At 39.4% G+C, this 22176-nt stretch overlaps 1 pseudogene; it reads right to left on the reverse strand.

The window, feature by feature from the left end:
• Window positions 1-17999: 17999 nt before the first annotated feature.
• On the reverse strand, window positions 18000-18527 carry LOC123811908 (annotated as a pseudogene).
• Window positions 18528-22176: the final 3649 nt, after the last annotated feature.

The raw sequence follows: 22176 nt of genomic DNA on the forward strand, positions 1-22176 counted from the left end.
ATTATAATAGCATTATAATAATGTACAACCCCCTCCTCCAGTGGCCAATCAAGGAAAATCATAGAACACCACATGAGCAGTAGCTTTAAAGTAATACAATTACTTGTACATGCACAATAAAAGCCCACCAAAACTAGTCAGGAAGTATCTGCTCTATAAGAATAGAATCCCTCCAGCCCCTGAGGTCAATCTCTGCTCAGAGCTGGCCTGCTCCCATATTCTGTGGAGTGTACTATCACTTAATAAATCTTCTCTCTCTATGCTATAAACTTTGTGTGTTCGGTTCAATTCTTTGTCCTTGATCACCAAGAACCTGCTTACCTGTGCCCACCTGTGACATGGATAACCCCATGTTTCACTCCCTAACTTTATTCAAATCTCTGCCCAAATGTCACCTTATCAGAGTGGTATTCCTAAACCACCCTTCTTAAATGGAACACATGCTTCCCACCTGCTCTTTGCATCCTTATGATGCTTTGTTTTTCTTGTCAGCACTTATCTCCAGCTGATATTATATATCTATTTATTATAGGTTTCCCCTCCTTAGAATCCAGCCTCAGGAGATCAGTGCCTTTGTTTTGGTTCATTATTACATGTCCAGATGCATGTAATAAACATTTAAGAGAATGAAAAAATATTCTCTAATAAGAATTTCCCCTAAGACATTTCCTGGTGGTTAAATCAGTTTACTTTTATTTTTGAAGGTGTAAAGTGTTGATTAATTGTAGTTGCTAGGCTAAGTAACAAGATAGAGAAAATTGGAGATATCGCTTGCCTTATAAAATAATGAACATACCTGTGAAATATTTTAAAATTAGAAGTCCTAGAGGCAAAGCCTTCAGACATGAAGGCCATTTATCCAAATAATTCCTCTGGTTTGTAATGAGAGCATCCAGAGTTGCCAGATGGGATTTTAGAAATTCATTTTTGATCACTTGATTTTGAAAACAGGTTTTAGAAACTATTTTGTCCCATTATTTTTCTGTTTTATTTCAAAATTCTTCCACATTGAATCCTATTTTGCAGAAATAGAATGTGGACAAATGTGGGTTCCAAGATATAACTACTGTTTACTTTGGGTATGGGATTTTCTAGGAAAATAGTAGCCAGCATCACTTAAGAGCCTCAGATGATCTTCCCATGCCCTCCCAATACAAAGTCAGATCAGTTGTTTTTAAAGGAATAATTAATCTGCTTTTCTGTCCTTTTCCTAAGGTTTGTCTTCTATAGTTTGTCTGCACAACACTTTTAAATGGCCTCTAGTTTACCTTATGTTGGGTGAAAAGAATAAGTTTAATAGGAATATGCCTTCTTACCTTCTTCACTCAACTATAATATAAGTGTACAACTGAAAGAGCAGATTTTATCATTATGTTAGAAAATATATACAAATGACTTCTGTCTGGAAAATCTGAATTTATGAGATTACAAAGTTTTGGTGGTTCTATCAGGAAAACTCATTGTCACTTTTGGAAGAATTATGACTTTTTGTATTAAATTCTGAAGAAATTTTCTTTAATATAATGTTCTAACACCCAGAAAGCATAAGTGACTTAGCTGTGGTTACACAGCTAGATAAGGACTGAATGTCCTGCCTCCATCTCTGAAGGCCCATTCCTCTTCCCTGCATCCTTCAGTACCTCCCTGAAACACTGTCCTCTATTTTCCTTCTTTAAACCCACATGAAGAGAAAGATGCAGAGAGGCCATCACTGTGTAGACAATAAAGGGGTTCTACAGAAAGTAATCTCACAAGGTGATCTGATTATAAACTCATAACTCAGCAGTTCATGCTGGGCAATCACTCCAGGCAGGTAACTTCTTTAGTAAAAGGTGTATCTTTGCCCTGTCCACTGTTCTTGTGCATCTAGGTTAATACACCTTTGAAATAACTACCCACAAGAGAGCACATAATCCTGTTAACTATCCTGTAATCTAATCCCAGCCTTGCTTTCTTCCATATTCATGTCATCTTCTTACATTCCCTCCTTAATGGCAAATACATAAAAGAAACTGCAGGATTGTCATTCTCTAGAGCATTTGATATCTTGCTTCTGGCAATTGTCATCAGTTTTGCTGAAATAAATTCTTCTGTTTCCCCAAATACAAGTGAAAGTTTATTTAGAAAGTCACAGAGGTAGAAAGTGACCCTGCTGAGGTGTATGGGCTCAGGAAACAATTACAGAGGCAAAAGAAGGGCCCTTGGAGTTTAGCAGAGAGATAGAGCAAAGGTAAGCACCTTGAGGGAAGAAGGAGAAAGGTGTGGTGTGCTCCAGAGAGAGAGAGAGAGAATGTGGGCAGGCATGCATGTAAAATAAATTCATAAAAATTCTCTACAGGTTTGGACATTTCTTACGCCCACAACTGGGTGTCCTTTATGTAATATTTATCTAATTGTTGATCAGGAATGGAAATAGACTAATTTAAATGGGTTGGGTTTTGGGGTGTTTTTTTTGGCATTTCTGATCTCTGCTGATTGGAAAATAAAAAGTTAATTATGGAAAAGGAGTAGTAGGGCTTTTTGAGGTTTAATGATTAGGGGGATTAAATGTGTGTACTTTAAAGTACACTAAATAAGCACGTAAATTCAGAAAGTACTTTTCCAAATACTCTTTGAATCTAAAACAAGAAATCAGTTTGCTTTGGAAAAGATATCTGGAAGGGTTTCTGTCTCTGGGCTGAAAGAAGCTGTGGAGGAGACAGTGCTGGGAGAAGAAGTGTGTTGGGCTTAAAATCTGTCTGTTATGATGCTAATTGGTCATTCAGAAGTTTGTAGTCAGAAGAAAAACAAACTTGAGAAAAAATGTGGAACAGTAACAAACCATCACCCTATACCAAGAGCTCTCGTGTTTCTGTAGAAGATGAAAATCTTGTCATTCAAAAAGCCAGAAAAACAAACATTCTAACAATAAAAGTTCTTAAGTTTTGGGGTTTTTTTAAAGAAATTATGAGGAAAAATAACACCTAAGTTCTTTTAGAAAGTTCAAAATTTCTGAAGACCTATAATTTGGAAAAACAACAAAACTTAGTTTAAGCTTATTTACTTGAATAACATTTAGTGAAATTTTTTCAAGTAGACACTTTTATTTTTTAGTACATACTTTTCAAAAGTGGGATAAATATGAAATTCTCTGTTGCTACCTAGAGCTGTTGTGAGAATTTATTATATTGAAAATAAATAAATAAAGCAGGCACTAGATAGACCAAAATATCTCTCTTAAAGTAATGCTATGAATAAGAGAAGAGACATTAAAATATTTACTTTATGAAAAGGAAAATTCAATTGAGTCTAGTTGTTTTTTTAAATTTCCAAATATCTTATTCCTTTCCAGCCCATTACATTAAAAAGTACACATCAAATCTACATAGTAAATGAGAACAACATCTGTAAAAAAAACGTGACTTGAACTTATATGTGACTTACATAAAGGAGACAAGAAGGATCATTGTTCTCATCATTCACTATGCTCTAGTTTTGATGTATCTGTCTTTCTTTTGTCAAGCATAGTAGGCATTTGTTGTTTTGGGGTCTATGTATATATTTGTATACATATGTGGGGTATACGTGTATGTTGGCCATCTATATGTGTATGTTTAATATTTTTTTATTGTTTTCACCCTGCTCTATTTTGTAGAAATACTATCTCAACTGTGCTTTGGGAAACCACCATTCCCCCCCTCGGAGCAGCAGCCCCCATCTTGTGCTTTAAGAGGGCCTGAATCCACCCCTGGTCTCCTCCAGAGGAATATGTGACCTAGCCTAAGCTAATTAACACAACCCATTTCTCCCAATTTCTCTCTAAATTACTTAGAGAAACACAATTAAGAATCACAAGGATAATTCAACAACAAAAACAACAAGCCACCTGATTTAAACATTTTCAAGGGACTTGGATAGATTTCTCTAAAGAATACATACAATCTGGGTTTGTTGGTTTTTAAAATGTAAATAAATACTATTACATTGCTCTTTTCACTTGCAATTTGCTTTTTGCCCCTCAAAATATTGCCCTAGTTTGTTAATTTTAATTACTATATGGTGTTTGTTTAAATTTAAACATTAAATTTATTCATCCCTATATTGATGGCTATTTTTAAACAATGCTAAAACAAACATATTTTTTAGTTTTTATATTTTTTAAGATATGAAATAAAAGCTGAAGCAAAAAATAAGACATACAAATATATGTATGTTCATAGATGTATGAAAGATGCTCAACATCACTAATTATTAGGGAAATGCACATCAAAACAACAATGAGATATTATCTGTTACTTATAAGGATGACTACTGTTTAAAAAAATGTAACAGTAAAAAACATGTTGGTAAGGATGTGGAGAAATTGGAACTCCTGTGCAGCACTATGGGTGGGAGTGTAAAATGATGCAACCACAATAGAAAATTGTGGTTCCTCAAAAAATTAAACAAAATTGCCATATGAGCCAGTATATACACAAAATAACTAAAACCAGCATCTTGAAGAGTTATTTATACACCCATGTTCATAGCATTATTTGCAATAGCCAAAAAGTAGAAACATCTCAAATGCCCATCAGTGGATGAATGGATAAACAAAATGTGGTTAAACAAACAATAGAATATTATTCAACCATAAGAAGGAAGGAAATTCTGACATTTTGAATATTTTGTGCCATTCTCTTCTGGCCTGCAAAGTTTCTGCTGAGAAATCAGCTGACAGTCTTATGAAAGCTCCTTTGTAGGTAAGTCACTGCCTTTCTCTTGTTGCTTTTAAGATTTTCTCTTAGTCTTTAACTTTTTGCACCTTAATTATCATGCGTCTTGGTGTGAGCCTCTTTGGGTTCATCTTGTTTGGACTCAGTGCTTCCTGGATTTGTGTTTTTGGACTCTTGTGTCTATTTCCTTCACCAGGTTAAGGAAGTTTCCATCATTACTTTTTTCAAATACATTTGAATTCCTTGTTCTCTCTCTTCTCCTTCCAGCACCCACATGATGTGAATATTGGTATGCTTGAAGTTGTCCCAGAGTCCCCTTAAACTATCATCATTTTTTAGATTCTTTTTTCTTTTTACTGTTCAGATCGGGTGTTTTCGACTACCTTATCTTCCAAAATGCTGATTTGATCCTTTTCTTCATTTACTCTATTGTTGATTTTTTGTAATTGAGGTCTGTCCAGAAGGTATACAACCATGCAATAAAAAAATAAATATTTACTGAAAAAGATACAAGCTACAAAAACAATGTACATAGGACAATGATACCCCGGTCCCCTTCAAAGTAGACACCTTGGGACCTCACACAGTTCTCCCCATCACCATTAGCTGCCCTGTCATATTTTCCTGAATCTCATCGACAGTCTGAAGGTTATTTTAATTTTGTGTAAAGTCAGAAGTCACAGGGCACCAAATCTGTGCTGTAGGGGGCTGAGTACCTGGATGATTTGATATTTTGCCAAAAACTCTGAATAAAACAAGACACATGAATGGGTGCATCATTGTGATGATGCTGCCAATCGTCAGTTGCCCATAACTGTGGCCTTGTGAATTATCCAGATAGTATCCATGGAGAAATGTTGAAGCTTAACACAAAAGCTGATGCAGATTCATTGCTCTACCCACTCAGTCATTTTGAACAGGATGGCCACACAGTACATGTGCTCACTCAATAATGTCTACTGCCCCCACTGACTAGAACAGTGAAGTCGTCATTGTTCATGCATGCTCATTCCAGTCCACTCTTCTTGGCTGCCAGGTTACATCAATGTCACTCAAACTGTTCTTGTTATGCTAACAATGGCTGGACTTTTTTCAGACAGATCTTTTCATATCAGTTATTTCTTCATTTCAGTTATTGTATTCTTCACTTATAAGTGTTTTTTTTTATGTTTCCTATCTCCATTTTTATGTTTCCCATCTCTTTGTTGAAGTTCTCACTAAGTTCACTTACTCTTCCCCTAAGTTAACTGAGTATCCTTGTATTCAGTGTTTTGAATTCTTCAACTGGTAGATTGCTTGTCTCTATTTTGTTTAGTTCTTTTTCTGGAGTTTTGCTTTGTTTTTGCATTTTGGGCATTTTTTTTATCTCCTCATTTTGGATGCCTCCTTGTGTTTGTTTCTATGTATTAGGTAGCTCTGTTATATCCCCTAGTTTTGGTAGAACTGCTACAGTTGTTTCCCAGTCTTGGGAGAGGGGCCTTATGTAGTAAGTGTCCTGTAGGGCCCAGTGGCTCTGCCTTTCTGATTACCAAAACTGGAGATTTTAGGTGCACCCCCATGTTAGCTGTGTTTACCCTCCTGTACTAGTTGAACATTGTTACCTATTGTTACCTATTTGCATATCAGTGGGGAGAATTTACCCCAGGGTGATCAGACACAAAGACTGGCCTTGACCACAGTGGAGGAACTGCTATTCAGGGACTGACCTCACAGAGCAGAACTGCTTTAGCAGGGTTCTGTTGCCCAATAAGCCTGCCCCTTAAGTATACTATGTAGGTGGTTGGGTGGCATTTTGGCATGGTCTGAAGCTATGTACTGGCTGCTCTGGCTCTGAGGCCTACTGGTAGGTGCCAGCCACAGTCATCTACCATCTGTGCTCTGCTGGAGGCCACCAGCATGAGCTACAAAGTGATCTGCTGATGACCGCTACTTGTGCTGGGCTTGAAAGTGCCTGGGAGAATCCAAGCTGTGAACTGACACCAGCTGCCACTAGTGTCAGGCCTGGGGGCCAATTAGAGGAGGTATGGGTATGCCAAGGCCAGGTGCTGCTTGTCTAGGTTTGTAAACCTTTGAGAGATTTTAGGAATGTTTGAAGCATGAGCCAAAACAGACCATTTGTATGGAAAAGCCACTGAAAATGGCTTGAGTGGGACCACAATTTGGGTTAGGCTGTGTCTCAGAGAATCGGCTGGGTGGGTAAACACTGTTAACCAGGTTAATAGAGGCTCAGATGTGCTGCATGCCTGCCTGCCTGCTCTGTGGAGGGAGGACTCAGCAAAGGATCAATGGTCTCTACCAGCATTTCTGTCTGGGAGAAAGCTGCCTCTCCTGCTCTCACCCTGAATCCAGACAATTCAGTTCCTCCCTGTATATGCCTGGCATCATTCAAGCTGCTACTCCAGTGTTGGAACTCAGAGTGAGTCCAAGTATGTCCATAAGTGGACCCTTTAGGAGGAACACCTAGGACTCTAGAAGCCTTCCATCTCACTCAACCACAATCTCTGCTGGTTTTCATAACCAGAAGTTATGGGGGATGCTTCTCTTCCGGGCACACTAACCCTGTGCTGGAGGGCCTGGTATGGACTGGGACACTTTGCTCCCCAGGGAGTCCTCTGCAACCAACATATGACTCCTTTTAAAAATATATATATATACTTTATTGATTATGCTATTACATTTGTCCTAATTTCCCCCCTTCATTCCCCTCCACCCTGCCTACCCTCTCCCACCCACATTCCCCCCCCCCTTTAGTTCATGTCCATGTGTCATAAGTTCTTTAGCTTCTACATTTCTCATACTATTCTTGCCCTCCCCTTGTCTATTTTCGACTTACCATCTATGCTACTTATTCTCTGTACCTTTTCCTCCTCTCTCCTCCTCCCACTCCCCTGTTGCTAACCCTCCATGTGATCTCCGTTTCTGTGGTTCTGTTTCTGTTCTAGTTGTTTGCTTAGTTTGCTTTTGTTTTTGTTTTAGGTGTGGTTGTTAATACTTGTGAGTTTGCTGTCATTTTACTGTACATGTTTTTTATCTTCTTTTTCTTAGATAAGTCCCTTTAACATTTCACATAATAAGGGCTTGGTGATGATGAACTCCTTTAACTTGACCTTATCTGAGAAGCACTTTATCTGCCCTTCCATTCTAAATGAGAGCTTTGCTGGATAGAGCAATCTTGGATGTAGGTCCTTGCCTTTCATGACTTGGAATACTTCTTTCCAGCCCCTTCTTGCCTGCAAGATCTCTTTTGAGAAATCAGCTGACAGTCTGATGGGAACTCCTTTGTAGGGTACTGTCCCCTTATCTCTTGCTGCTCTAGGATTCTCTCCTTCATTTTTACCTTGGCTAATGTAATTATGATGTGCCTTGGTGTGTTTCTTCTTGGGTCCAACTTCTTTGGGATTCTCTGAGCTTCCTGGACTTCCTGGAAGTTTATTTCCTTTGCCAGATTAGGGAAGTTCTCCTTTATTATTTGTTCAAATAACTTTCCCACTTGTTACTCTTCTTCTTCCCCTTCTGGTACCCTATAATTTGGATGTTGGAACATTTCAAGATGTCTTGGAGGTTCCTAAGCCTCTCCTCATTTTTTTGAATTCTTGTTTCTTCATTCTTTTCTGTTTGATTGTTTCTTTCTTCCTTCTGGTCCACTCCATTGATTTGAGTCCCAGTTTTCTTCCCATCACTGTTGGTTCCCTGTGCATTTTCCTTCATTTCATTTAGCATAGCCTTCATTTTTTTCATCTATTTTGCAACCAAATTCAACCAATTCTGTGAGTATCCTGATCACCAGTGCTTTGAACTGTGCATCTGATAGGTTGGCTATCTCTTGCTCACTCAGTTGTATTTGCTCTGGAGCTTTGATCTGTTCTTCCATTAGGGCCAATTTCTTTTTTGTCTTGATGTACCTGTTATGTATGAGGGGTGGAGCCTTAGGTGTTCACCAGGGCAGGGCAACCCATGTCACTGGGTTGTGACACTGTATGTGAGGGTGGAGTCTGAGAGGAAACAATGGTGCTTGTTCTGCTCTCCGTCGGATTTCAATCCCTTCTGCTGCTTCCTCCAAGCAAACTGGGCCTTTCTGGTGCTGATTCCCATGTGGGTGGGCTTGTGTATGTTCTAGGACCCTGTTAGTCTCTCCAATGAACTCTCCCATGAGAATAGGAGTCTCTCCCTGTGCCTCAACCCCCACAGGCATCCCCAGTCGGTGCCTCGAGGCTTTATTTCCCAGCACTGGGACCCTGGGTTGCGTGGTCTGTCTTGCTCCCCAGCTTCACCTGGTTTATCTGTGCATGAATGTGGGACCACCTGGTCAGCCATCCATCTGCACACTGTGCCTCACTTCACAGTCACCACCTCGCTGGGTCTGCCCATAGCCACCCTGTGCCTGGGGTCTGCCAGCTGCCACCTGCTTGCCCAGGGTCTGCCCACTTCCATTTTGTGCACCCTGTTCCACTGCTTTTTGTGCCGCATCCCCTCTCAGTCTGGCCACCTGACTCCACCCTGCCTACTGGTCTGGATGAATGTGTCTATTTTAACTCCTTGGTTGTCAGACTTCCATACAGATCAACTTTCTATCAGTTCTGGTTGTTATTTTATTTTTAAATTGTTGTTGTCCTTATTTTGGTTGTGCGAGGAGGCACAGTGTGTCTACCTACACCTCCATTTTGGCCAGAAATCTCTATGCCTCCTTATTTTTAACCACCATACCTTCATGTGGTACCAGCCTGTTCCAGGTCTCAACCCCTCCTACCACGGTCAATGTAGCTTCTTCTGTATATCCTCAGTTGTAGAACTTGTATTCAGCTAGATTTTAGGTATTTCTGAATGATAGTAGTTCTGTTGTTTAATTGTAATTTTGATGTGGTTGTGGGAAGATGCTAGTACGGTGTTTACCAACTCTGCCATCTTGATAGGAAGCCTGTACTTTGGATTTTAGATATGATCATTGCTTTCTATAAAGTAAGGTCAGGGCAGAGAAGATCCAGAGAACGGCTGGTATTCTGCCCAAAACATGCCTCCATAAGAGCTAAAGGTGTGGTTTTAAGTGAGGGAGATGAGGAGAATGTTTGCAAGAGTGGCAATGGGAATTCCTAAGTTAAAGAAGGGGGGAGGTACTCTCCAAGGGACATAGGTAAAATCCAAGTCACCTATAAATATGAATATATCCTATAAATAAATAAAGAAATTTAGATTGTGCTTATATGTGCCAAGGATATAGTGCTTTACATATATTAACTCAGTTAAACCCTCCATCATGTGAGTGAACTGAGGCAAAGAGCAGTTAAGTAACTCACTCAAGGTTGCCCAGTTGGTAAGTGGTGGGGCTGGCCTGATATATGTCACCAAACCATGGAATTGATAGTGCTTGTGTGACCCTGTTTTGAAGATAGCACAAAAATTAAGGGTTACCAAATTCTGATTGACCTTTCTTCCCATGAAAACTAGATCACCCTTACAATCCTCTTGGTTTACTCAGCTAGGATACTATGGATAACCAACATATTTTTTCCCTTCAAGTCCAGTCCCTGGATCCCTCTTGGCTTGTCCATTGTCTGTTCTTAGATGGGATTTCCTATCTCTGTTCCAGATATCAGTCAGTGTTCAATCAGAGAAAAAAAACACCACCACAACCAGGAGTGCTGTATAATAGGAGACTTATGCTGGGCACTAAATCATTTGGGGAGCTGGTTAAAGAGTCTAGTAAGACTGGTCCTGAAGGCTGCAGGGCAGGGACTCTGGAAGTGAAGATGAAGATGCACATGAAGGGGGCAGGGGCAAGGACAAAGTGGAACCCACAAGCATGAAGAGAGAATCAAGGGACAGATTGCAACCCACATATGTCTTTCAAAAAGCCTCCAAATTTAAGGAAATGGGTGTCCCATCAGAAAAGCCAGAGCCTGCCACAATGGAACCAAACATACACTTGGCCCAGGATTCAGAAGACGAAAGAGGCTCCAGTGAGAGCTGGAGGGGCAGTGAGTCCAGTGGCTGTCCATGCCAACAAGGTAGCCAGCAGATGAGAGCAAGAGGAAGGTGAGCTACGACAGTGCCTCACACCCTGCATCAATCCACGTAGAAGAAATTTGACAGCTGTTTCACTTCCGCCTTCCAAATACCATATTAGATGTCTCCTGCAGCCCAATGCCAACTATGTACTGCAGGGAGGGAAATTATGGAAAATGTAGTTCCAGTTTAACTACATTACTATAATCCAAAGCCGCATACTTAGGATGAGGACACCCTATAGCTGGGGAAGCGCCACCATTCTTTTACTGGCTTTCAAAATCTGAGGGGAAAAAAATCCCCTGTCCAGGAAATTTTACCTCTCTGATATTTACTTTGTGTTTTATTTTAAAAATTAAAAATAAAGTCCCCCCTGGATGTGGTGTGTCATTTTTTGTTTTGGGTTTTGTTTTTCAATTACAGTTCATGCTCAATATTATTTTGTATTAGTTTCAGGGTTATAGCATAGTGGTTAGACAATCAAATACTTTCCTCCTGATATTTCCAGCACCCATCTGGCACCATACATAGTTACTGCAATGTTATTGACTATATTCCTTATGCTGTACTTTATATCTCCATGACTATTTTGTAACTGCCAGTTTGTACTCCTTTAATTCCTTTACCTTTTTCATCTAGTTCCCCAAACTCCCTCCCCTAGGGCAACCATCAGACTGTTTTCTGTGTCTATGAATCTGTTTCAATTCTGTTTATTCATTTATTTTATTCATTACTCCACTCATAAGTACTGTAAGATCATAAGGTATTTCTCTTTCTTAAACTTAGATTCATCCATGCTGTAACAAATGGTAACATTTCATTCTTTTTTATGGCTGAGTAATACTCCATTGTATATCTTTTTTTTATCCACTTGTCTATTGATGGACATTTGGATTGCTTCCATAGCTTGGCTATTGTAAATAACACTTCAATGAACATAAGAACATATATTCTTTCAAATTATATTTTGAGTTCATTTGGATATATTCCCAGAAGTAGAATCACTGGGTCATAAGGCAGTTCCATTTTTAAGTTTTTAAGGATTCTCAATGCTGTTTTTTAAGGTGGCTGCTCCAATCTGCACAACTGCACAAGGGCTCCCTTTTTTCCACATCCTCACCCACATGTATCTGCTGATTCATTGATGACAACTGTTCTGACAGGTGTGAGGTGATATATCATTATGAGAGCCAAACAACTTGGTCTCTGACACCCCCTTGAGTTTGCCCTGAAGAGCCTTTCAAGAAGGTCTACACAACAAGCCCAGTAGCTGACTCTTCTATAGGGCATGAGTTTGGCACGGTGGGGTGATAGGGCATTGAGAGGGCATAGTTAGTGCATCATTCCAGGATGATGCTCTTTGAAGGGTAGTGCTCAACACAGGAATGATGTCATCTGCTGGCAGCATGGGAGAAGGACCTAATGCAGGGCCCCTGAGGCTCTCTCTTCAGCTTTCTCCCCTGAGCCACACAACCCAATTTATTCTTCCACAATTCCAGTCCATTCAGATCTGCCTTCCCCCTGCCACAGCCCAGGGTAAGTGGCTGCAAACAAGAATTTGTGCACTGGCCCTTTAAGAGGGTGCCTGAGTTTCCAGCAGACTACCATCTCTCCCTGTCAGACAGAATCCCCGCTGATTTTCAGAGCCAGATGTTATGTGGACACCTCTTTCCAGCTCTGGTGTGCTGGGCTGGGGAGCCCTACATGAACTCCATGCTCCTCAGAGATCTTTGCTGTTGAGGTATTCCTTTGCATTCTCAACTGTTGCATGTAGGTGTGGGGACCCTTTCTACTTGTGTTGGTGTGGCTTCTTCTGTAAATTCTTGCCTATAAGACTTGGCCCTTATAAGCTAGTCTTCAGTTTGTTATTCAGGTTGATTGTTCTATAATTCACTTGTAATTCCAGTTTGGACCTGGGAGGAGGTGAGTATAAATTCCATCTACTCTGCCACCATCTTGGATTCACTTTGTGTTTTATTTAGAGTCTCTGGTCTGGACACCTAGGTGGATCCTTTAATATCACCTACAACTTCTATCCTTGAGCCTTTTCTTCCCAGAAGAAGGTTGTTATCTCAATCAAGAGTCAGTTATAATGAACAGAGAATCCCTGACAGTCACCAGGGATTTTGATGAGTTTGGGAAGTACAGCTAATTTTTTAGGACCTTAATTATATAAGTATTATATTTCAAGATATATGTTTCTTTAAGCTCTGGATAGTGTCTTTTGAATATGCCACAGCTACATGGCATAACATAAATGACGGTGTAATTATGTCTCCCATTCTGATCTCCAGAGTAGGTCTAGGCCCAGAGCTGCTTTTATTTAAATATTCTAACAACTGGAGGTAGTACAGCCTTCGTCAGTGGTTGTCAAATTTTGGCCTGTGTATGAACCTCCTGGAGGACTAGTCAAAACTCTGCTGGTTCCCATACCCAGAGTTTCTGACTCTGAAGGTCTAGTGTGGGGTCCAAGAACTTTCAGGTCTATCAAGTTTCCATGTAACGATGGTGCTGGTCTTGTGCCATACTTTGAGAACCACTGGCCTTGTGGTTAAGATCACAGGCTTCTAGGCTAGACTCCATGAGTTGGGCTCCCAATCCAACATGTTTACTATGTAACTTTGGCCAAATTACACAATATCTTCATGCTTCAGTTTCTTTATGTGTAAAGTTGGGATTATAATTGTACCTACTTTGGGGGATTACAGTGAGGATTGAATAAATTAATCCCCATAAAATATGGATACTGTATGTATCCATAAGTTACTTTATCCATTAAATACTTTATCCATATAAAATATGGATACAGCATATAGTAAACACTCCAATATTTGCTATTATTTTAATCTAGAATATGTTTTGTGAGTCAGTCATTATGTAGTAAATGCATATTATAAAATATCCCAGATCCACAGATATTTCACACTCATGTTTGTCCCTTTATATTTCTCTAATGATGATTGCGGAGCTTGGAAATATCAAGCAAATGTATTAGGAAAAAAGCATTATAATAAAAATATAGCAAAATATTTTAATGGAAAAGCTAACTTTACAAAAGTTTGAGTTTGATTTCCTAGTTGAACAGAGGATGGCAGCACTAACCAGGAATTGTACAGGAAAGTATTGCTCTGAGCCACCTCCTTACCTGCCTTCCCACCTCCAGCAAAAGACTGCCTGTGTTGCACTTTGAACCTCTCTTTCTGGATCTCAGACTAACCTGAGCTGTGATGCTAAACAGGGTCCAGTGTCCCTCTGAGTCTCAGTTTACCCTGTGTAAAATGAGAACAGTGGAATGGGGGCTCTCTGAAGTCATCAGCCATGACATCCTGGGGTTCCAAGTCCAGGAGGTGTCACAGCAGGTAGTGCCATCTGAGCTCCCCAGAGAGCTCCAGCTGCAGGAATTCGGGATACATGGGCCAGTGCCAGTCTGTGCCAAAACCAACACACTGTCCTCTGGGGCATCCTGTTTACCTGACGTAAGAGATGCAAAACATTGTCTGCTACATTTTAAAACAAACCAAGATGTATCAGGACATTCATTACAAAGTCACATCAATTTTCAACATAAAACTGATGACGTCAACTAAATTGCATACCTCAGAAGATTTTTTCAGGTACCACCTGTCCACTCTCTTCTGTCTTTAGGGTACTTCAGTGGATACTGTGGCTTTGAGCAAGTGTTTTGTTTAATCAAAATCTAATGGGTTTTGTTCAACAGAAATTTCTTTTGGAGAGGGATGTTCTGGTGCCCTCTGGTGACTTAACCCAAGTAAGGCAAAACTCACTCTATAACACCTTTGTTTCAACCTTTTACATCAAATAATCCAGTTTTTCCCCTATCATTAAAATAAAAATGTCCTTTGTCACTTTCTTCTGGGTTATTGCTTTTACAGCTAACTCTGTGATCCTGCAAGTAGCAGCTATGAGATTCTGTGTTGGTAATATGGACTCCAGACAAGCTCAGAGTGGAAGCACTAATAAGGTGCCTTGGTAGAACTGCCAAGTCTCTGGTATTGGTGATGGCTGTCAGTCCTAGCAGGGAAAGGGAACAGTCTGCTAGGAGCCTCACATTTTCTGAGCTGGCAGTCCAAGTAGCTGCCACCCTCGACTCTGCCTGCCCTTTTTTCTATCTCCCACCTCCATGGCTTTAATTCAGTTCTTGTTTGAGATGGCAGTTCCTCACAGGCTGGCTCCTCTTGGGGCCCTCATGCAGTAAATGAGGACTGAGCAGCTCTTGATTCTTGTGCCTAAAGTGTTGCTAGAAATACCAATATTTCTCTAGGGACCATCTTCATCAGAATCTTCAAAAACACTGCTGACATCCAGACTCCTTGTGTCCAGCCCCAGAATTGATGCATTAGAATCTCTGAAAGTGGAAATGAGAACTGGGTATTTTAAAGAAGATCCCTAGGTGATGGTTAGGCAAGCCAAGATTTAGATATTGCTTCATAGATCTGTGACTCATCATTGTGATACCCTCTCTCCACATAACAAATGTCTGCCACTTTCCCACCTCACTGCCAACAGAATTGCATCTTCTTAGATCTCCACACCAGCCAGGGTGCACAAGGTGAACCTCCTGGCTCCCATCCCAGGAAACACATCATAGAGTAAATTTCACAGCTCTTTCCTGAACCCATTTTTGCTTCCATCAGGCTATGTTTCTGAGGTTTCAGCAAAACTCTTCACTGAGCAACTTTAAATTATGCCCCATCATTAAAATAAAAATGTCAAGGAAACTGTAAGATCATAAAAAGCATATTGCATGTGATCTATACATATTCCTAGAATCATTTATATTTAGGCAAAATAAAGCTACTTACCAAAACAATTATTTTGTATTTTGGTAACTTTGCTCAGGTGAGACACCTTTTGTCTTTATTTGTGTCTATTGGTCTTTCTGTCTGTGGTAGGAATGGCACTTAGTTGAATACTTAACAGGAATAACGTCAAAGTGAGAATTTGTTATTTCTGTTAGACAGAAACAGTTCAGGAACCTGAAATCCACACTAGGGTTCAGGGACTCAGTGATGGGAAGGATAGTAAAGTCCAGCCAATTCCCCAGGGCAAGAATCCCTTTCCTACATGCTCACTCAGGGGGCATTATCTTAGATGCCAACTTCTGCAGCTGTCTGCCCTTGGACCTATGTTCATGTGTATTTTTTATCTAAGCACCCAAGTGCTTCCTCACCCAGCAATGCTCACAAAAGAGTCAAAGAACAAAATAGTCTATAAGCTCACTAACACTGGTGAGTAATGCTACAAATGCTGCTGCTCACAGACTCTAGAGCCGTGCTGTCTGACACTGTAGCCACAGACCACACATGGTCATTGAGCTGTTGACATGTGGCTCCTCCAGAGAGTGCTATAAATGTGAAACACACACCAGATCCTGGAGACATAGTACGATATCTCATTAGTAATTATATATTTGAAATAATAATATTCTGGATACATTGAGTTCTACAAAATATGTTTTACAAAAATTAATTTTACTTGTCCATTTGAACTTTTCAAATTTGGCTACTAGTATGCAGTTTAAAATACGTAACATGGCTCAGACCCTATTGGTCTAAACCTGTGGTATTTGCCTAATGTTCTCTACTGTGACGAACTTTTGGGGGCTTAAACAATTTCCCAGACTATGTGATCAGTCTGGTTCTTCTTAGTTCTTATCCTTCTGGCTAGCCCTATCCTATTGGCCATCGAGTTATGTGATACATGATAGGCCTTGTAAGAATGCCCCAGGTTGCTCATTCCATTGCTGCATAACTGTCACTGTTAGAAGATTTAGTCTTGCATATAAGCCAAAATATGCTTTCCTGGAACAGCTTTCTATAAGAATGAATGAATCATGGTTAATGACTAGATAGTAACAAATTTATGCCATTTATTTAACCATTTCTCTATTGCTAGTTACTTAGTTCTCTATTGTTAGTCCACTTTCAGGTTTCTAAACATTGCATTATGATAATTATCCTTACACTTAAATCTTTATATACATGTTAAACAATTTCCTTTAGATGAATTCTTAATAATATCATCTTCACAACTTTTGACTCCATTCTATGAAGCTACATGAAGCTACATAAACAACATAAAATATATTTTTACATTCATAATTGTAATAAAAAGTAACTTTTGTTAAAAATTTTACACTAAAATGATTTAAAATAAGTAAAAAATGGTAATTTATTGTTTTCCTTTTCTGTAGTGGTATGATACTTTAACTTTGTTAATTTACTTAGAACTTAATTTCATCTCAAGCTCCTTTTCTGTTAATGGTAGAAATTAAGTGGAATTCAATTGCTAGTTTTTACATACATGTTTTCTTTGAGATGTGCTCTATGCATTTGTCACACAAAGGTACCATGAAATGCACATTTTTCTATACCTTCAATATCATATTTTTCTTGGAGTTTGCTTTTTAATTTTACTTTTCAATCACAGTTTACATTCAATATTATTTTTATTAGTTTCAGGTGTACAACATAGTGATTAGAAAATCATATGCTTTTCAAAGTTTTTCCCCTGATATTTCAAGTACCCACCAAGCACCATACATAGTTATTACAATATTATTGTCTATATTACCTATGCTGTACTCTACATCATCATGACAATTTTGTGACTACAAATTTGTAGTTCTTAATCTATTCAGCTTTACCACCCAGTCACCTAAACCCCCTCAGGCAACTATCAGTCTATTCTCTGTATCTGTGAATCTGTTTCTATTTTGTTTGTTCATTTATTTTGCTCTTTAGATTCTATATATTGGTGAAGTCATATGGTATTTGTCTTTCTCTGTCTGATTTGTTTCACTTAGCACAATACCCTGTAGTTACTGAATGGTAAGAATTCATTCTTATTCAAGGCCAGGTAATATTTCATTATATATATATATATACACACACATAATCACCTATTTATTTATTTAGTTAGTTAGTTATTTCCTTCTTCCTTTCTTTCCCTCCCTCCCTCCCTCCCTCCCCCTCCCTCCCTCCCTCTCTCTCCCTCCCTCCCTCCCTCTCTCTCTCTCTTTCTTTCTTTCTTTCTTTCTTTCTTTCTTTCTTTCTTTCTTTCTTCTCTCTCTCTCTCTTTCTTTTCTTTTCTTTCTTTCTTTCTTTCTTTCTTTCTTTCTTTCTTTCTTTCTTTCTTTTTCTGCAAAAAGCTTTATTGTTTCCATTTGGTCCAATGCATGGGAGAGGGTTCCAGGGTGGGGTTTCATGGTGAGGCTCAGGCAAAAGCCAGACACCAGGGGAATGCATAGGGGCCTCTCATGGGCCTCTAGGCTGCAAAGGCTTTCTAGTCATGCTTGAGAGTAAGCCTTTCAAAGGAGTACTCATACATCCCAGCCTGGGGACTGCCCAGCCTGTGGATGTTAGTCAGGTGGTCGCCTATCTTCTTGAGGAGTTTCACCTCTTTATCCAGGAAATGGTTCTCCGGGAAGTCACAGAGATGAAGGTCTCTGCAGGTAGAAGCCAGAGCATGAAGATCCAAAAGGGCCTGGTTCAGGTTCTTCTTCAAGGTCAAGGCTGCTTCCATGGCATCCTGAGTTTTACGCCACTCATCTTAGGAAGGCTTTGCCATGTCCTAGAGAAGAATGCGGCCACCACACTGGATTTTCAACTTTATGAGACACTCAGAGCCCTCACATTTCCCCTTGGTCAACTCTCAGAAGAAGTGGCCCATGCCCTACAGAGCCACATTGTCCCAGTCGAAATAGAAGCCCAGAAAGAGGTAGGTATAGGAGGCCTGTACATGCAGGTTGGCCAGGCAGTTGACAGCAGCCTCCACCTCGGTGGAATAATTTTGGTGAATTTGGGAGCTCATGGTTGTTCAGAAATGAAGAATTAAGGTAAAAAAAATGGTGCCAGCTGGTCTTGGAGACTGAGGAAGGCTGAGGTGGTTTTGAAGATGGTGACTAGAAAAGAAGATGGGGGGTAGTTGGAAAGAAGGGGCGCCCCTAGGTCTGTTCCGTCCAAACCCTGTTGAAGCAAGAGAGAGATCCCAGGACTGCCGAGGGCAATGTCCAATTTCTTTTTTTAAGTATATTTTACTGATTATGCTATTACAGTTGTCCCACTTTTTTCTGCCCTTTACTCCCCTCCACCCTGCATACCTTCTCTCACCAGTATCCTCCCCACTTAGTTCATGTCCATAGGTGATACATATAAGTTCTTCAGCTTCTCCATTTTGTACATTATTCTTAACTTCCCCCTGTCTATTTTGTGTCTACAATTTATGCTTCTTATTCCCTGTACCTTTTCCCCCATTCTCCTCCATACCACTCCCCACTGATAACTTTCCATGTGATGTCCACCTCTGTGATTATGTTCTTTTTCTAGCTATTCACTTAGTTTGTTTTAAGTTTTTGTTCTTGTTTTTAGGTTCAGTTGCTGATAGTTGTGAGTTTCTTATCATTTTACTATTCATAGTTTTATCTTTTCTTTCTTAGATAAGTCCCTTTAACATTTCAAACAATAAGGGCTTGGTGATGATGAACTTCTCTAACTTGACCTTATCTGGGAAGCACTTTAGCTGTCCTTCCATTCTAAATGATAGCTTTGCTGGATAGAGTAATCATGGATGTAGGTCCTTATCTTTTATGAATTTGAATACTTCTTCCAGCCCCTTCTTGCTGCAAGATTTCTTTTGAGAAATCAGCTGAGAGTCTTATAGGAACTCCTTTGTAGGTAACTGTCTCCTTTTCTCTTGCTGCTTTTAAGATTCTCTCCTTATCTTTAATTTTGGGTAATGTAATTATGATGTGCCTTGATGTATTCCACCATGGGTCCAACTTCTTTGGGACTCTCTGAGCTTCCTGGACTTCCTAGAAGTCCATTTCCTTTGCCAGACTGGGGAAGCTCTCCTTCATTATGTTTTCAAATAAGTTTTTTATTTCTTGCTCTTCTTCTTCTCCTTCTGGCACCCCTATGATTTGGAGGTTGGAATGTTTAAAGTTGTCCTGGAGGTTCCTAAGCCTCTCTCATTTGTTAAATTCTTGTTTCTTCATTCTGTTCTGGTTGACTGTTTATTTCTTCCTTTTGCTCCAAACCATTGATTTGAGTCCTGGTTTCCTTCCTGTCACTGTTGGTTCCCTGTACATTTTCCTTTATTTCACTTTTCATAGCCTTCATTTTTCCTCTATTTTATGAAGATACTCAACTAATTTTATGAGAATCCTGATTACCAATGTTTTGAACTGTGCATCTGATAGATTGGCTATCTCTTCGTCACTTAGTTGTATTTTTTTCTGGAGTTTTGATCTGTTCTTTCATTTGGGCCATTTTTTTTGTCTTGGGGCACCTGTTACATAGTAAGGGGTGGAGCCCTAGGTATCCACCAAGGCAGGGCAACCCATGTCACTGTGTTGTGGCAATGTATGTGGGGGAGGGTTCCAAGAGGTAACATTGCCACTTGTTCAACTCTCTGCCAGCTTTCAGTCACTTCCTCTGCTACCCATAAGAAAACTGGGCCCTTCTGGGGCTGATTCCTGGGTGGGTGGTTTTGTGTACATTCTAGGACCCTATGGGTCTCTCCCATGAACTCTTCTGTGAGGCTGAGGGTTTCTCCCACCACCTCAACTCTCACAGGTTTTTTTCAGTCAGAGGTTTTGAGGCTTTATTTCCCCACACTGGAACCCTGGGTTGCATGATTTGTCTCACTTCCCAGTTGTTCCTCCCAGTGTATCTGCATGCAAATGTGGGACCACCTGCTCCACCAGCCACCGCTTCACCCTCTCCTCCAGGTGCCACCTTGCCATGAGTCTTCTCCAGTCTGACTGCCTGTCTGTGCCCATCTCTGTCCCTCCTACCAGTCTGGATGAATGTTTCTTCTTTAACTCCTTGGTTGTTGGACTTCCATACAGTTTGATTTTCTTCCAGTTCTAGTTGGTTTTTGTTTTTAAATTTGTTGTTGTCCTTCTTTTGGTTGTATGAAGAGGCACAGTGTATCTACCTATGCCTCCATCTTGGCTGGAAGTCTCTTCCACTTCTTCTTTATTCATTCAACTATTCATGGAAATCTGAATTGCTTCCATATATTGGCTATTGTAAATAATGCTGCAGTGGACATAGGGGTGCATATGTCTTTTCAAATTAATGTTTTGGAGTTATTAGGATAAATACCCAGAAGTGGAATTGCTGGGTTATATGTTAGTTATATTTTTTTTGAGGAATCTTTATATTGTTTTCCATAGTGGTTGGACTGATTTCCAATCACACAGTACAAAACAGTTCCCTTTTCTTCACATCCTCACCAACAGTTGTTTGTTGATTTATTAATGATATCCATTCTGACAGGTATGAGGTGATTTCTCTCTTTGGTTTTAATTTGCATCTCTCTGATGTCTAGTGATGTTGAGCATCTTCCCATATGTCTATTGCCAACTGTATGTCCTCCATGAAGAAATGTCTATTCAGGTTCTCAGCCCATTTTTAAATCAGACTGTTGGTCTTTTTGTTATTAAATAGTATGAGTTCCTTACAAATTGTTGATATTAAACCTTTATAAGATGTATCATTAGGAAATACCTTCTTCAATTCAATAAATTATCTTTTTGGTTTGTTGATGGTTACTTTCATTGTGCAAAACTACTTAGCCTGATGCAGTGCCATGTATGTTTTTCTTTTGCTTTCTTTGCCCAAGGGGACATATTCTTTCTTTCTTTCTATCTATCTATCTATCTATCTATCTATCTATCTATCTATCTATCATCTATCTATCATCATCTATCTCTATATATCTCTATCTCTATATCTATCTGTTTATCTACACACACACACACACACACACACACATGCTCTCTCTACATATATCTAAGAGTAATGTCAAAGAGTTTACTCCCTGTGTTTCCTTCTAGAAATTTTATGGTTTTGAATCTTACATTTAAGTCTTTAATCCATTTTGAGTTTATTCTTGTATATGGTGTGAAAAAGTGATCCAGTTTCATTCTTCAGCATGTGTCTGTCCAGTTTTCCCAACACCATTTATTGAGAAGGCTTTCTTTACCCTGTTGTACATTTTTGCTTCCTCCAACATAGATTATTGACCATGTAAGCATGGGTTTATTTCTGGGCTGTCAATTCTGTTGTATTAACCTATGTGTCTGTTTTTAGGCCAGTACCAAGTTGTTTTGAATACTATAGTATTGAGTATACTTTGATATCAGGTAGCATGATACCACCAATCTTCTTCTTTTTTTCAGATTACTTTGGCTATGCATGGTCTTTTGTGATTCCATATAAATTTTAGATTATTTAATCTACCTCTGTGAAAAATGCTATTGGTATTTTTATAGAGATTTTATTGAATCTGTATATTTCTTTGGGTAGTATGAACATTTTAATAATGTTAATACTTCTTGTTCGTGAGCATAGTATATACTTCATTTATTTGTATCTTCAATTTTTATTTTCAATGTCCTATACTTTTCCAAATACAGGTCTTTTTGCTCCTTGGTTAAATTTATTCCTAGGTA

Source organism: Phyllostomus hastatus, unplaced genomic scaffold (assembly GCF_019186645.2).
Source record: "Phyllostomus hastatus isolate PE091 unplaced genomic scaffold, TTU_PhHast_1.1 phas_scaffold_78, whole genome shotgun sequence".
In the NCBI taxonomy this organism is placed as follows: Eukaryota; Metazoa; Chordata; class Mammalia; order Chiroptera; family Phyllostomidae; genus Phyllostomus; species Phyllostomus hastatus.